Here is a 13,887-nt window from a genome sequence, read left to right as displayed (position 1 = left end):
ACGCATAAAATACACGAAATGAAGTACTGCAAAACTATATATGTATCTATTTTATTCTGAAAATGCATACCTTGAAAGTTGTATCCAGTGTCGACACAATCATACAAAGCATCCCGCGCACACAGTAGTGAAGTATTCCAATGCCACACCGTGTCGCGTCGCACGATAGACAGTCAATGACCGGTGGCGGTCTGAGTTCTTCTGGCGGCCCACGATAACGGTAGACTTCACAATTCACTGAATTTCGGCGAAAGCGACGTCTCTGAAGCGCTGGAGAGAAATGTGTCTGAATAGGGTGTTCAATCGCAAATTAGTAATGTTCAAACGCAAGTGAGTAAAGCCGAGTAAAATAGTCATAGCAACAACAAATTTGGTTTACCCAGCTTACTGTTCAGTAAAGTAGGACCTGCAAAAGCGGGAATAAAATTAGCGCAATCAGCACCGGCCACGAACTGATACCTGTACACTTACCTGACGGCACGGAATACTGAAGCCGCTGCTCAAAACGAACAACAAAAACCTACAGCACAACAGTCATCGTATGAATGACACTTCTATCACACAGTTTTACCCCTTACGACGCAAAATCATATCCTCCTTTGTTCTGTAATTGACGAGCGAACGCTGAGAGCCTGAGACAGTTAAGACATTCCGTCCCATGGAGGAAAGAAAGCTAAGGAGTGAGCACTCCTATATGGCCCCAGTACACAAAAATGTACTGGAAGTGACATCACAGCTTGCATGTCATTTAGGTCATGTGGCCGAAGATGACCAACCAACGGAGGCCCGTTGCTAGGTTGTAGGACAAACAAACAAGGTGCTGCATAGCAACCGGTCGTCTCCATGGCGGAATAGCGGGACATGAACGGCACGGCGAGAAACGTGCCTTATATTTTCGATTCGTGTTGCAAAAGTACGCAAATTCGATACAGTAAACCGAACAGTGTAACGTAAAGTTCGATTCAACTGTTGTGACACTAAGAAAAACTGTGAGACAGATATGCGATCTGTGTGGATACTCTTCGTGCCGTCTATGACCTTCATTTCAGTGTGAAATTGTTGACTTTTTATTTTCCTTACAATATTTGAACTGGTAAAGACATGGGTGAGCAGTAAAATCCTTTATTGCGTGCATCTTGCGTCCTCCGCGGCTATACTCCCAGGTGAAAAATGTCTGCAACCCCAAATGGTTTATGAAAGGATTTCCACTTGAAACCGCTTACGTACAAACTGGTTCAAAGTAGTTTCAGGTGGAAATCCTTTTATCAACCACTTGGGATTGCAGGCATTTTTCACCTGGGAGCTAACAGTCGCAGAGATGCTAGGAGGAAAACAGTATAGTACAAACTACTTGTATCACTGCTTTATGCTAGAGTGCACCACTTAAGAAATAAATTTCAAAATATCTTTACACTACAGATTATGGAACACTTGAATATTTTGAAATTACGAGTGCTTTTACAAGATTTAAAAAATAGTGCAACATTTAAAAAAATTAATTTCAAAATATATTTACACTACAGATTATGGAACACTTGAGTATCTTAAAATGACGAGTGCTTTTACAATTTGCATGGTTATACACATGAGTGTACTCACATTACTCTCACCGTCACATGTTGAGCACCTTACTGTCTCTTAAACTGGGTTAGCTTCGTGAACATTTGCCTTACTTTTCTGACATGGAGGTCCTGTGATGTCTGCTTGCTCAGGTGATGGAGCCGAACATTAATATATCTTTCAGCAACACATCGAATAAGATGGACGTAATGGTTTTCAAGGGGTGTTTGATCAAACATTTGCTCATGCAAAGTTGAGAAGAGGCTACTGTCAAGGAATTGCTGGAGTACCTCGGAAGTCATCACTGTGAGGATATTTTTCATAGCTAATCTGTTCTCAGCAGCTGCGGTGCGGACAACCTGCTCACATTTCTGTGCAATTCTGACCACACAATCTGATGGGTACAGCAGGCCCCCATGCTTTTTCGTCGAATTAGTGAGTAGGTCGGCTGTGAAGAGGGCGCGCATGTCAGTGCACTTGCACAAGTCTCACGCAATAAAGACTTCTGTAGCCTGCGTATTACAAATCCTGCTATGCAAGTCACAATTCGTCCCCCACATTCCGTACCGTACCCAGGGTCAGGGCAGTAGTCGTGATCGGCGGTCTCTTCGCTGCTCTCATTTGGAAGGCTTGGCAAGAGCTGTCTGCGGTCAGTTGTCGTGTTGAGGGTTTCTTCAGAGGATACTGCCTTTGCGCTGCTTACATAGAGGATATCAATTTGTTCCAATAGCAAGCAGTTTGCGGAGTTGACGTCCCTGACTTCAGTCTGCAGAATGAGTCCTTTGAAAGTCGCACTAAACTGTTGGGCATTAGGGTTGTCATTATGCCGTCCATATGATCTAATTGCACCAAAAAAGAGTCCAAGATGATCTTGACAGATCTTATGTGCTGCAACATACTGGAGCACCTTCTTTTTGACTAGTTGTTCGTACATAGTCAGCAGGCTTTTCATCGATATTTTGAAACCTAAGAACACAGTCTTGCGATTCCCTTGAAGCAGAGTGGGACCATTTGCATACTCCTTGAGTTTTGAGATGTAGGTGTCTGCATGTCGGAATAAAACTTGAACATCAGAGAGGTTGGCTGCGGACAGTGGCCTCTTCCAGTGCCTTTGGTGCACGCTTCTTGAATTTAGTACGTCAAAAATGTAAATGATGATTCTGAGGAACTGTTCTGTAGGTTGGCTTCCTTGAAATCCATCCATGCCCTGTATGCGACACTCTGTAAGGGCATTTGCAACAGACATACTTAGCGTTTGCGCCGCCAAGCTCACCTTCATGGGTTGCCTACGCGAGTCATTGTGCGATGCCCTTAGACGGTTTGCGAGGTGTAGCCCTTCTTTCTGCTGCACAGTGTGCAGTTTCTCAATAAAATGCCACCCAACTACATGACCATCAGGGTTGATGATAACTTTTTGTCACACATTGAGTTTCTGACGAGCTTCAGCATGTGACACGGGTCCATGAAGGCTGCGACTAGTTCACTTGTTGCCGGATGCTGGAAGGTTGTTTTCAAGTTTTCCGGGTCACTAAAGTTGCAACCGAGACACCTCAGCATTGCAAAATTGGCAGGTGCGCCGTCACATGTCAACGAGACAACTGTGATGGGCGTGGACAAGACTCTGTGAAACCAGATTTGCTCGTTGTTCTCCCCCAAGACCATCAACCAAGAAGTAGCCCAGAGGAAGCTTCCACCTTCCATTGATGGCCACAGCCTTAGCCAGTGGCAGGCAGTCCCCTTCTGCTCCGGCACCCATATCCACATATCCCTGGAAATTCCGTCCATCCCATTGAAGTTGCTGTCGGATTGTCATCTCATCGACCATCAGGCTGCACAGCGTAGGAAAGCCAGACTCAGCATTTTGTATTGCTTTAATCTTAAAGGGACTATGTAATTTCCCGAACCCCCATACTTTGTTTCACTGGAAACTGTTCATCCCGCCGAGAAACTAATACGCCACAAATTTCCCCGGATGAAATCGCTCCACTCTATGAGGAGCGCGCGCTTGAAATGTCTCTTCCGCATTCCTCCTTTCCCGCGCACATTCTCCCGTGGATGGTGTAACTGTACGGACCGCACTTCTGTGCCCCATTACGTCACCGGTGTTGTGCAATGGCAAGTAATGCTGCAAGCTCACTGTGGCTGTCGGGCTGTCGCCTCCCAGTCGCACATGGAAGGTCACAAGGTCGCTGGTGGCGTCTGAGGGTTGAAGTTGAAGCATTACGTTTTATTGGTTGGAGGCGTTCGGATAACATGCTATAATGAACAGCGTTTTGTGTGTGAATCGTTTGTTACACTTGAGCTGTTTCACTTATTCTGTTGAAGTATGGTTTCTAAGATCATGCTAAACGAAGTGTACTTTTATCAACAGTGCACCACCTGAGTTTAGGGACTAGATTCGGTAACTTCTATTTTCTTGTCGCTTCAAAAGTTCTTTGTTTGCAGCACCAAGGCTCTCAAGGACAGAGGCATTCTCTTCAAGCAGTATCTTCTGTCGTGTTAGATCCCTGATTACATTTTTCAGATCAGCATTTCGCTTTTTTAGTCTTCAGTTTGCCTGTTGGAGCCTCTTAATCTGCTTGTTGCTTTTGATATGTAATGAGGTATACCACTTCACTCTTGCCCTCAGGAATGCTTTTTCTGGCGTATCAGCTGAAGGTATAACCTAGAACAGATTCATTTACTAGGTGAAATATCTTATTGTCTATGGTGTTCCCTTCTTTCTGTTCTTCCTAGTATAATTCCCATGCTAGTTTTGTGCAAGTTGTCTAAAACCTTCTTTGGTTTCCCTCTCTTCAATGCCCTTTATCAGCATCACGTGATGCAGATAAGTTTCAGCAGTATAGCATTTAGTCACGGGAAGGAACATGGTGCGTTGTTGAACTGCTGTTATCATAATTGATCATTAATATCATCCACTGATGTGCTCCACATACCATATACACTTTATTTTGTATTTTGCGTGGGGGCATCTTCATACTCATGATTGGTGTATTCAGGAAAAGAATCAGGGCATGCTTTGTGTTGAAAGTTCATCATTTTATTGATTCAATTGATTACATGAATTGTACAATGCAGAATTAGTACGTGTTACTCAAATCAGTACTGAATCATCTTCAAATTAAATCTTCTCAATAACAAGTGGAACATGCATGCTCTCTGCGTATCATAAGGAGAAAACAAGTGTTGGGGAAAATCAAACACATAGCAATTAATGCACATGCTTTGCCATCTAGGACAATTATAATAATCATGCTCGTCGTGATGGGCTCCAGCATGCTAGACTACTGATTCGGTTTTGCAGGTGCATGCCCATAGCAGTCATCACCTTATCCAAGACCTGTGATGATTGTGCGCTCGTAGAAGGCGCAAACAGGGTAGTGCTGCTCGACATTGCCTCAGCCTACATCATCGAAAAAAAATTTGCAGCGCATATTTAGTATCAGTCATCGTGTAACAATATCCATTTATGAGGGTAACAACACCATAAACAAGGAGCAGCCCTCAGTATGTAAACCTGACACATTTCGCTGCAGGAATGTCTGGGTGGGCACTCAGTAGAAGATGAACCACCACTGTCCTAGGTACACAGAAATTATACCACATCAGTATGTATACGTGGTACACCTCATTGCAAAAGAAAAAACTGAAAACATCAAACGGAAACTTGAATAATAATAATAATAAATTTGAATAAATAAATAAAAACAGCGCACTTTGCCTTACAGCTGCAAAGCAGCTATGAACGTTTCCGGACATTAAAATAAAATCTCATTAAATCCTCATTAAACTTAATAACAAATTTCAGCGGGAATACCTCTTCTGGTTTGTCCACATTCATACTGACAAGAGGGTCCCACAGCAGCCCAGAGACGTCCTATAACTGCATACACGTTAGACACAAGGTACATTGGGGTCCACCCGAGCTCAGCTAAATATTGAGCTGCATTGTGCCTTACATAGGAAGGGAGTTGCCTCAGGACAGAAGCCGGGGCGGCTTCTGTCCTGAGGCAACTTCCTTCCTACATCTCTACCGGTTCGCTGGATTTCTACCCATCTACATTGTGTCTTACATGGTCTTCTGCTTTTACATGTGCTTCGGAGTGCACAAAGGTTGCCTGGAAGATTAATGTGCTAATGGTTGTGCACTGGCTAATGGTTGTAGTCCTCTTGAGTACTCTTATAGTGTTTACGTTGATTACTTCATAGAACTGTGTCCTCCATGTCCTCTTACGTGTGACTGCTGCTCCTCATGGTCTGCAGGACATGTATCCATTGCAGAGCTCGAACTCCCCTGAATGGTATAACACAAATAACATCACTCTGCTGGCCAAACAATGCGAAGTAATGTTGACACATCTTTCGTTTAAAAGAAAGAATTTTACAATAAAATGAAATGAAATGTAAATTCATGGAAAATGAAATGTAACTCAATGTAAAAGGAGACTGTCTCATAAAGTGGGTGAAACCTGACCAAATAATTACCGGTTGTATGTCTGCGCTTACTGGAGGGCACCACAAGATTCCAGAAGCGGCCTGGAATTTTACAAGCATTATGGTACAAGGCATAGTGCAAACCTCCTCTGTAATGAACATTTGCTCTACCTGTTCCTCAGCCTCTATAGGTGGTCCAGGTGATGGGTGCACTACCTGCATGGTTACGTAGACTCGCTTACATTTCCTTCACGCCTCACAAAGCATTAAGCATTTCTTCATGGCGTCATTTTTCAATATTCACTGCATATTATGACAGCAATACTTGCATTGATGTGATTTGTCGCATGAAAAGCTATGGGGACGATGTTAATTGGTAACTGTAAGTAATATGTCACAATTATTGTGGTTGGAACTATGCAGGATGTCCCGGAAAACGTGTCATTGAATTATAGTAAAAACAACTACACCACCTACAGTCATGTGGTCAACGGCATTTGCTCTTACTAGGTTTTTGCCGCCTCCTCACTCTTAAAAATGAACTTCACCACATAGCACGCTCCTAGCCAACCATCACCCCGAATGACAACGTTCTCGCTCTAGATTTGTTGAAAACGAGAGGAGGAGCCTATTTTGTGCCATTATGCACGGCACAAAATAGGCTGCTCCTCTCGTTTTCAACAAATCAGGGGCGAGAACGTTGTCATTCGGGGTGATGGTTGGCTAGGAGCGTGCTATGTGGTGAAGTTCATTTTTAAGAGTGCTGATATGCATGTCATCTAACATAAGTCTGATTATGTAATATTTTGCTAACTCGGAAATTTGCTAAGTGAAGGTCACTTTTTTGCCCCACGATTTGAAGGGCGTGTCTAATTTACTAAAATTAATGATAATTGACAGGGATATTCAGGATCTATCCCATCGGGAAAAACAGCTGAACATCATGCTCTACGGAGCTCCCACAGGATAGCTCACGACGAATTTTTCAGCTGAATTGTCCAACATAAAGAGGTTGGAAACCCAGCCCACCCCGGCGTCACAGAAAGAGATAACACAGGAACGGCTTATCGTGTTCCACTTTCACTGTGATAATGCTTTCCTTCTCCCAATTTGAAAAACTGTTACTTTTTCTACTATCACTCTGTGGGCTGGGTTTGAACCTCCTTTCGTCCAATTCAAAGCGATGTGCTCAAAAAGTCATCACGTGTTCTGGTCCGGTGCTTCGAAAAGCATGATGTTCGCCTATTTTTTCCGAAGGGATAGCTAATGAATATAACTGTCAATTATCATGAATATGAGCGAATTTGGCACGACCTTCATGTTGGTGGGGTCAAAAAGTGACATTTACTTGGCAAATTTTCGAGCCAGTTCGCAAATATTCACATAATTAAACATACGTTACATTACATCTACACTCTTAGAAATGAACTTCACCACATAGCACGCTCCTAGCCAACCATCATCCAGAATGACAACGTTCTCGCCCCTGATTTGCTGAAAACGGGAGGAGGAGCCTATTTTGTGCCCATTATGCACGGCACAAAATAGGCTCCTCCATAGGCTATGTGGTGAAGTTCATTTTTAAGAGTGTACATCAGGACGTGGCACAAACCTAATAAGGACAAATGCCATAGACTGCATGGTTCCAGGTGGTGTAGGTTTTTTGTTATAATTCAATGACGTTTTGTGCAACACCCTGTATAAATCATACAGATTCGAGCAGAAATGAATGCAGCCACCCTTCAGCTATGAAACTACAATCTCCTGACATTATTTTTTCTACCCTAGATTACAAAAAGGTTGCTCTGATGTTGCAGGCATTTTACCTGATATATAGGTTGCTCCACATCAATGGGAAGGAGACCCACTGTATTGCTACTCTCCTGCAGTACATATATAGCGAAAAGAATAATAAGGATCTTGCAGAACCTAAGTTGCTGCTGATAGGATAATAGAGAGCACTAGTGTTGTCTAGTGCAGCATTGCTTGCAGTGTTCAATCGGAGTCGTTAAGACGTGAGAAGGGACCTTAGTAGTAGGAGGTGGTGTCCAGGCTTCGGGCGGTCCAGTTAGAAACATGGACCCTCTGAGCTTTTCGCGTATTTTTCCCCGCGCGCGGCAGGCGGCGCTCGGGTGGAGGCTCTTACCGGTGGGCGGAGCGTAGCCGGAGGGCTGCGTGCGCGCTTACCCGCTCACATTATTCCTCCTGGGCCGACTTCTTTTGCTATTTTTCCGCCTGGGCCGACTTCCATCAGAAATTTTTCCGGTACAACAGGTGTGCACTAGGCTGTTTACATGTGAAGGATAGCAGTGATAGATAAGAGATAGATAGATAGATAGAAAGGATAGATTAGTGTCAGGAATTATGACTCCGTGTGAAGGAGAAAAGCTCAGCCAAAAAATCTGAAGCAATAGCATTGCAGCGGTATTTTATTAGTGATAATCACGCAAGTTTTCAATTAAGCAGAAGGGGTAGCACATTTTAATCAAAGAAGATATTTTTAATCAATACGATTACAATCAAAATTAAAAGTTTTATTATAAAAAACTGACCACCATAGTGGAGTTTTAATTACAAAGTTCTGATATGTAACTTCAAGTACAATAGCTGGACCGATTTCTCTAGTGATTTATTATTATTTTTTTCCAGCGCGTGGTGGGTGGTGCGCAGGTGAGGGGCTGTCCGTGTGTTTACCAGCTGGCTGAAGAGCTGAGCGTACACTTATGGTTGTACACACTGGGCTGACTTCTTTGGCTATTTTTCAGCCTGGGCAGACTTCATTCGCATTTTTTCATGCGGCGCACAAGTAGGGACATGCACACTGACAACATCGGGCTACATCTTTGGCGATTTTTTACCCTGTGACGACTTCGTTCGCAATTTTTTTTTCAGGTGGTGCGTGTATCAAAATTAAAAGTTTTATTATAAAAAGTCTAACATGAGCACCCTAGCGGAGTTTTAATTACAAAGTTCTAATATGTAACTTCAAGAACAATAGATAATATTACATTATGACACATTTAATCAAAAAAGATATTTTTAATCAATATGATTACAATCAAAATTAAAAGTTTTATTATAAAAAGTCAAACAATATTATACGTGACCACCATACTGGAGCTTTAATTACAAGTGCCGATATATGTATGTGAACAGCAGAGAACCTGGAAGACCATGGGACAAGAACACATGAGGAAATAAAATCTATAACACTACATTGGTTAATCAAAACAACAGAGGAGGAGAATAATCTATCATTTTAACTATCATAAAATCATCCTCGTGACTTTCCCATACAATTTTCATTCTAAGAGACACTACAAACCTCTTTGTTTTATGAATTCAACACAGAAAATATATTAAAAAATGAACTTCACCGCATAGCACGCTCCTAGCCAACAATCAGCTCTAATAATATCTACCCTGATTTGTTGAAGACGGGAGGCGTACCCCTGACAGTTATGGACATTTTCGACCGCATCAGGGAAGCTAAGTTCCAACATTACACAATTAATCAATTTCTTATTAAGTAAAGAGCATAGACATACGGAAATAATGAGAAACAAAACAATCAGCAGCTAATAGAGAACCAAAACGCATCACATAACCAACAGACACATGCAGGAAAATAAATGAAAAATAATCTATCGAAACGATCAACATGCACGGATGAATAGCAGAGAAACACTTTGAACAGCACATGATGAATAATTTAATACAGCACAGAGCTAACCCTGAATAGCAGAGAAACACTCTAAACGGCGCATCTGCCAACGTGTAAACAACAGACAGGAAAATATTACTGAAACAAGATCAACAGCTAATAGAGAGCCAAAATCGAACACGTAAACAAGAGGTACACAAAGGATAAATAGTTGAAGAACAATCTAACAAAAGAAGAAACATGCACGGATGAATAGCAGAGAAACACTCTAAACGGTGCATCTACCAACGGTAAACAACAGACACATGCAGGAAAATAACTGAAAAAGAATCAATCAAAACGATAAACATGCACGGATGAATAGCAGAGAAACGCTTTGAACGATGCATCTGCCAACATGTAAACAACACACATGAAAATAATAGCGAAACAAACTATCAAACATTACAATTTGAAATAATATATCTTTTGAACTATCATAAAATCAACCTTGCGAGCTAACAATATAGAATTTTCATCCTACTCAGGCACTATAAACATTACCTTGACAGAGCTATCCAAACACGCACCACAGCTATGCTTTACACAGTACAACCAGACTCGAGACCCGGTGGGGTCACTCTCTCCCTCTATGCAAGATACGTCGAAAAGGGGGAAAAAATAAAACACTGTCAAGGAGCCCGCGAAGAGGGAATCACACACGTAACATGAAAAACGGTTAGGAGCAACTAATATTTATTCGAACAAGAACTTTCGTGCAAGAGACTGCACTTCTTCAGGTTACACAACTAAGTGCGACACGAGTATATATACCAAGTGAACAGATACAATGAAACAGGTTTCCAGGACTAAGTAAACACAAAACAACCAGACAGTAATACAATGCATCACGTGAGCAACCGTCACATAAGACTCAGGAAAGAGAAGGTGTACGGGTAAATGAGACATTCGGAGAATTGGGGTTCAAAAGATTTGGTGGTGAAAAAACGGGGGCACAGGTGGATGTCTAGCCGTGTACGAGGGGAACACAGCTTTTGTTGAACTGCGTGGGAAGGTACGGGTGACCTTATGGGCTGAAGGGAAAATGGAGCTAAGAATGCTAAGAACAGAAGGTAAATGGAGTAGCTTAGCTGGATGATGGGTTGAACAACTGCAGAGGACCGCCATGAACGTTTAGTCCCCGTGGTTTTAAAGAAGAAAATTTAGAAATGAAGAAGGACTCGCGATTTTTGCGTTTGCAATCGGTGGTGTAGCCAGATTCCAGAATTGCAATGGACAGGTGTGTATCCATGTCGTGCCCGGGAAGATTAAAATGTATAGCAACGGGAGTGGGGCGATTATTGACAATGTCGGATTTATGACCGTAAAACCTCTGACGTATGGTGTTGGAGGTTTCACCAATGTACTGAACATTGCATTTCATACATGTTATTAGATAACAAACGTTAAAGGAGTTACAGTGCAAAGATTGTTTAATTTGAAAGGTGTAGTTGTTTATGGTACTAGAGACCGAGGTGCAGGTAGAAATAAGATTACAAATTTGGCAGCGTGTGCCATTGCAGGGACCCGAACCAGGTGTTGTAGTACGGCGCAAACGCAAAGAAGTAAGGATATTGCGGATATTCCTTGACCTGCGGAATGTAACAATGGGGGCAGAAGGAAATAGTTCTTTCAATTTTTCGTCACTGTGTAGAATGTTAAGATGGCGCTGGAAAATAGTTTTCGTGTTATGAAGGGCTTTGTTGTAGGTGGTCACGAAAGTAATATTTCTGTGTTCCTCGTTAGGTTGGCTAGAAAGAAGTAACTCTCTGTCCAGCGAGCATGATTTGGTGAAAGCATTTTCAATTAGATTGCTGGGATAGTTACGCTTCCTGAAATCAGCAGACATTTCGTGAGCGCGTCTGTGGAAATCGTCGGTATTGGAACATATGCGCTTGAGTCGTGTGAACTGCCCAAAAGAAATATTTCTTTTCTGGACATTGGGGTGATAACTACTAAAATGAAGATACTGGCGTCTATCGGTTGGTTTCTTATAAAGGTCGGTGACTAGTCTTCCAGACCGAATGGAGACAGTGACATCAAGAAAATTGATTGAAACATTGGAATAGTTGCAGGTGAATTGGATACTGCTATGCAAGGAGTTGAAGTGTTGAAAGAAAGACAATAAGGAAGAGTTCTCACCTGGCCACACAACAAAAATGTCGTCGATGTATCTCAGGAAAATGAGCGGCTGTACGGGGAAGGATTCAAGGGCCCTCTTTTCAAATTGACCCATGAAGAGGTTTGCATAGTTAGGTGACACGCGGGATCCCATCGCTGCGCCATGTACTTGGACAAAATGTCTGCCATTAAACTCAAAGTTATTATACTTTAGGACCAATTCAAGTAGTGGGATGACCGCAGAAGTGTGGAGGATGTCGGAGGGAAAAGAAATGAGAAAGGATTCCACTGCATTCAGGCCCTCATCGTGGGGGATGTTAGTATACAGTGATTTTACGTCCATCGTTACCAGTGTCATATTGCTCAGATCTGAGAACTGGCTGTTGATAGAATTAATTTTAAGGAGAAAAATCATTTGTGTCTTTGACGTATGAAGGAAGTAGCGGAGGTACATGTTTTATACAATGGTCTATCAGAAGGGAAATCTTTTCTGTTGGTGTGTGAATGCCTGATATTATAGGTCTGCCAGGGTTATTTTCCTTGTGGAGTTTTATAAGGAGATAAAATGAACCAGGATTAACGTTTTTAGGCTTGATGAATTCTGCTATGTGGCGTGGAATTAAATTGTCATTAGCGAGTGCGGAAATCTTTTTGTTGATTATCTGACAAAACAAGGGTGTAGGATCATTATCAAGAACCCTGTAGAAAGTAGTGTTGTTGAGATGTTTATTGGCCTCATTAATATAGTCGGAAGTGTCCATGACCACAATTCCCCCTCCTTTATCCGCAGGCCTGATCACTATGTCATCCCGTGTTTTAAGATTACGTAAAGCAATCCTCTCAGCTTTGGATAAGTTAGGATTTTTAACGTTAATTGACTCGCCGACTAGCTTATTGATATCGTTATAGACCGCCTTGATGTAGTTGTCGATCATGGGACTAGTTTGTGATGCGTCAGGGGTCCAAATGGAGGGCTTCTTAAAAGGGTTCGTGTCGGTAATTGCACTGGCATGAAAAAATGTCTGCAAATGCATCCTTCTACCTAAGCTTTGTAAATCATTCAGTATGTCGAACTCATCAACAGAAGGTGGGGTGGGGACAAAGCTAAGACCCTTAGACAAAACACTAATATCAGCTTGATTTAGCGTGGCACTGGACAAATTAAAAACTATGTCATTTGAGCATGCCGTGGGATAATATCAACTAAAATATTGCAGATATTGAGATCATTAACGGGTGTGAGGTCTAGCTTGTCACGTTTAGCTTTCTTGGATTTTACAGATTGTAGTTTTGAGAGCTTATCAGACGCGAAGATTCTTAGTTCCGTCACTTCGTTGGGCCGTAGTGTTAGTGCTAGTTGCCGTAGTTGGTTGTCAATGTCCTTAATTCGGTACGAACTCTCAGTACGCAAAATTTTTAACAATTCTATGGATGCAGCTTTAATGAACTCGACCATCTTCTAGAGCTTCGAGGAGAGTGGAATGTAAATGCTGGGGACGCATGAACAAGCAAACCTTTGGGAACAATATTCTGTGCTATGCAGTCGGAATAGTAATGAAGATGAGACACAAATCTAGCTTTCTTATCGATTAATTTACGTGCTTTGAAGAAGGAAGCAGACCTGTTATTGTTCATGTCCAGTCACCGAGAGCTCCTGGTGTTATACCTCCTAGTGACGTTCCGAAGTTTCTTGGTGGGTTGTCTACGCGCACTTAGAGCAGATGTGGTTCTGGAGGGGATGGTGGACTCAACTGAGTTCACTGGAGCGTTCACACTGTTTTGCGGCACTGTAGCACTGTCGTCCACGGATTGGTGTCTGTGATCATGTTGATGTTCTTCGGGGGAACTGGGCGTTCCAGGTGAGCTGGTGGGACTGAGGCGGTCACTGTGACCACAAACGAGAAGCGCAGGACATGACGAAGGATGAGGTACTTGGTTAGGTGGGCAGAACCATCTACTATCCCAGCAGTCTAATTGAAAATGCTTTCACCAAATCATGCTCGCTGGACAGAGAGTTACTTCTTTCCAGCCAACCTAACGAGGAACACAGAAATATTACTTTCGTGACC

Source organism: Ornithodoros turicata, chromosome 2 (genome assembly GCF_037126465.1).
Source record: "Ornithodoros turicata isolate Travis chromosome 2, ASM3712646v1, whole genome shotgun sequence".
Taxonomy (NCBI): domain Eukaryota; kingdom Metazoa; phylum Arthropoda; class Arachnida; order Ixodida; family Argasidae; genus Ornithodoros; species Ornithodoros turicata.
This window is presented reverse-complemented; position numbering follows the sequence as displayed.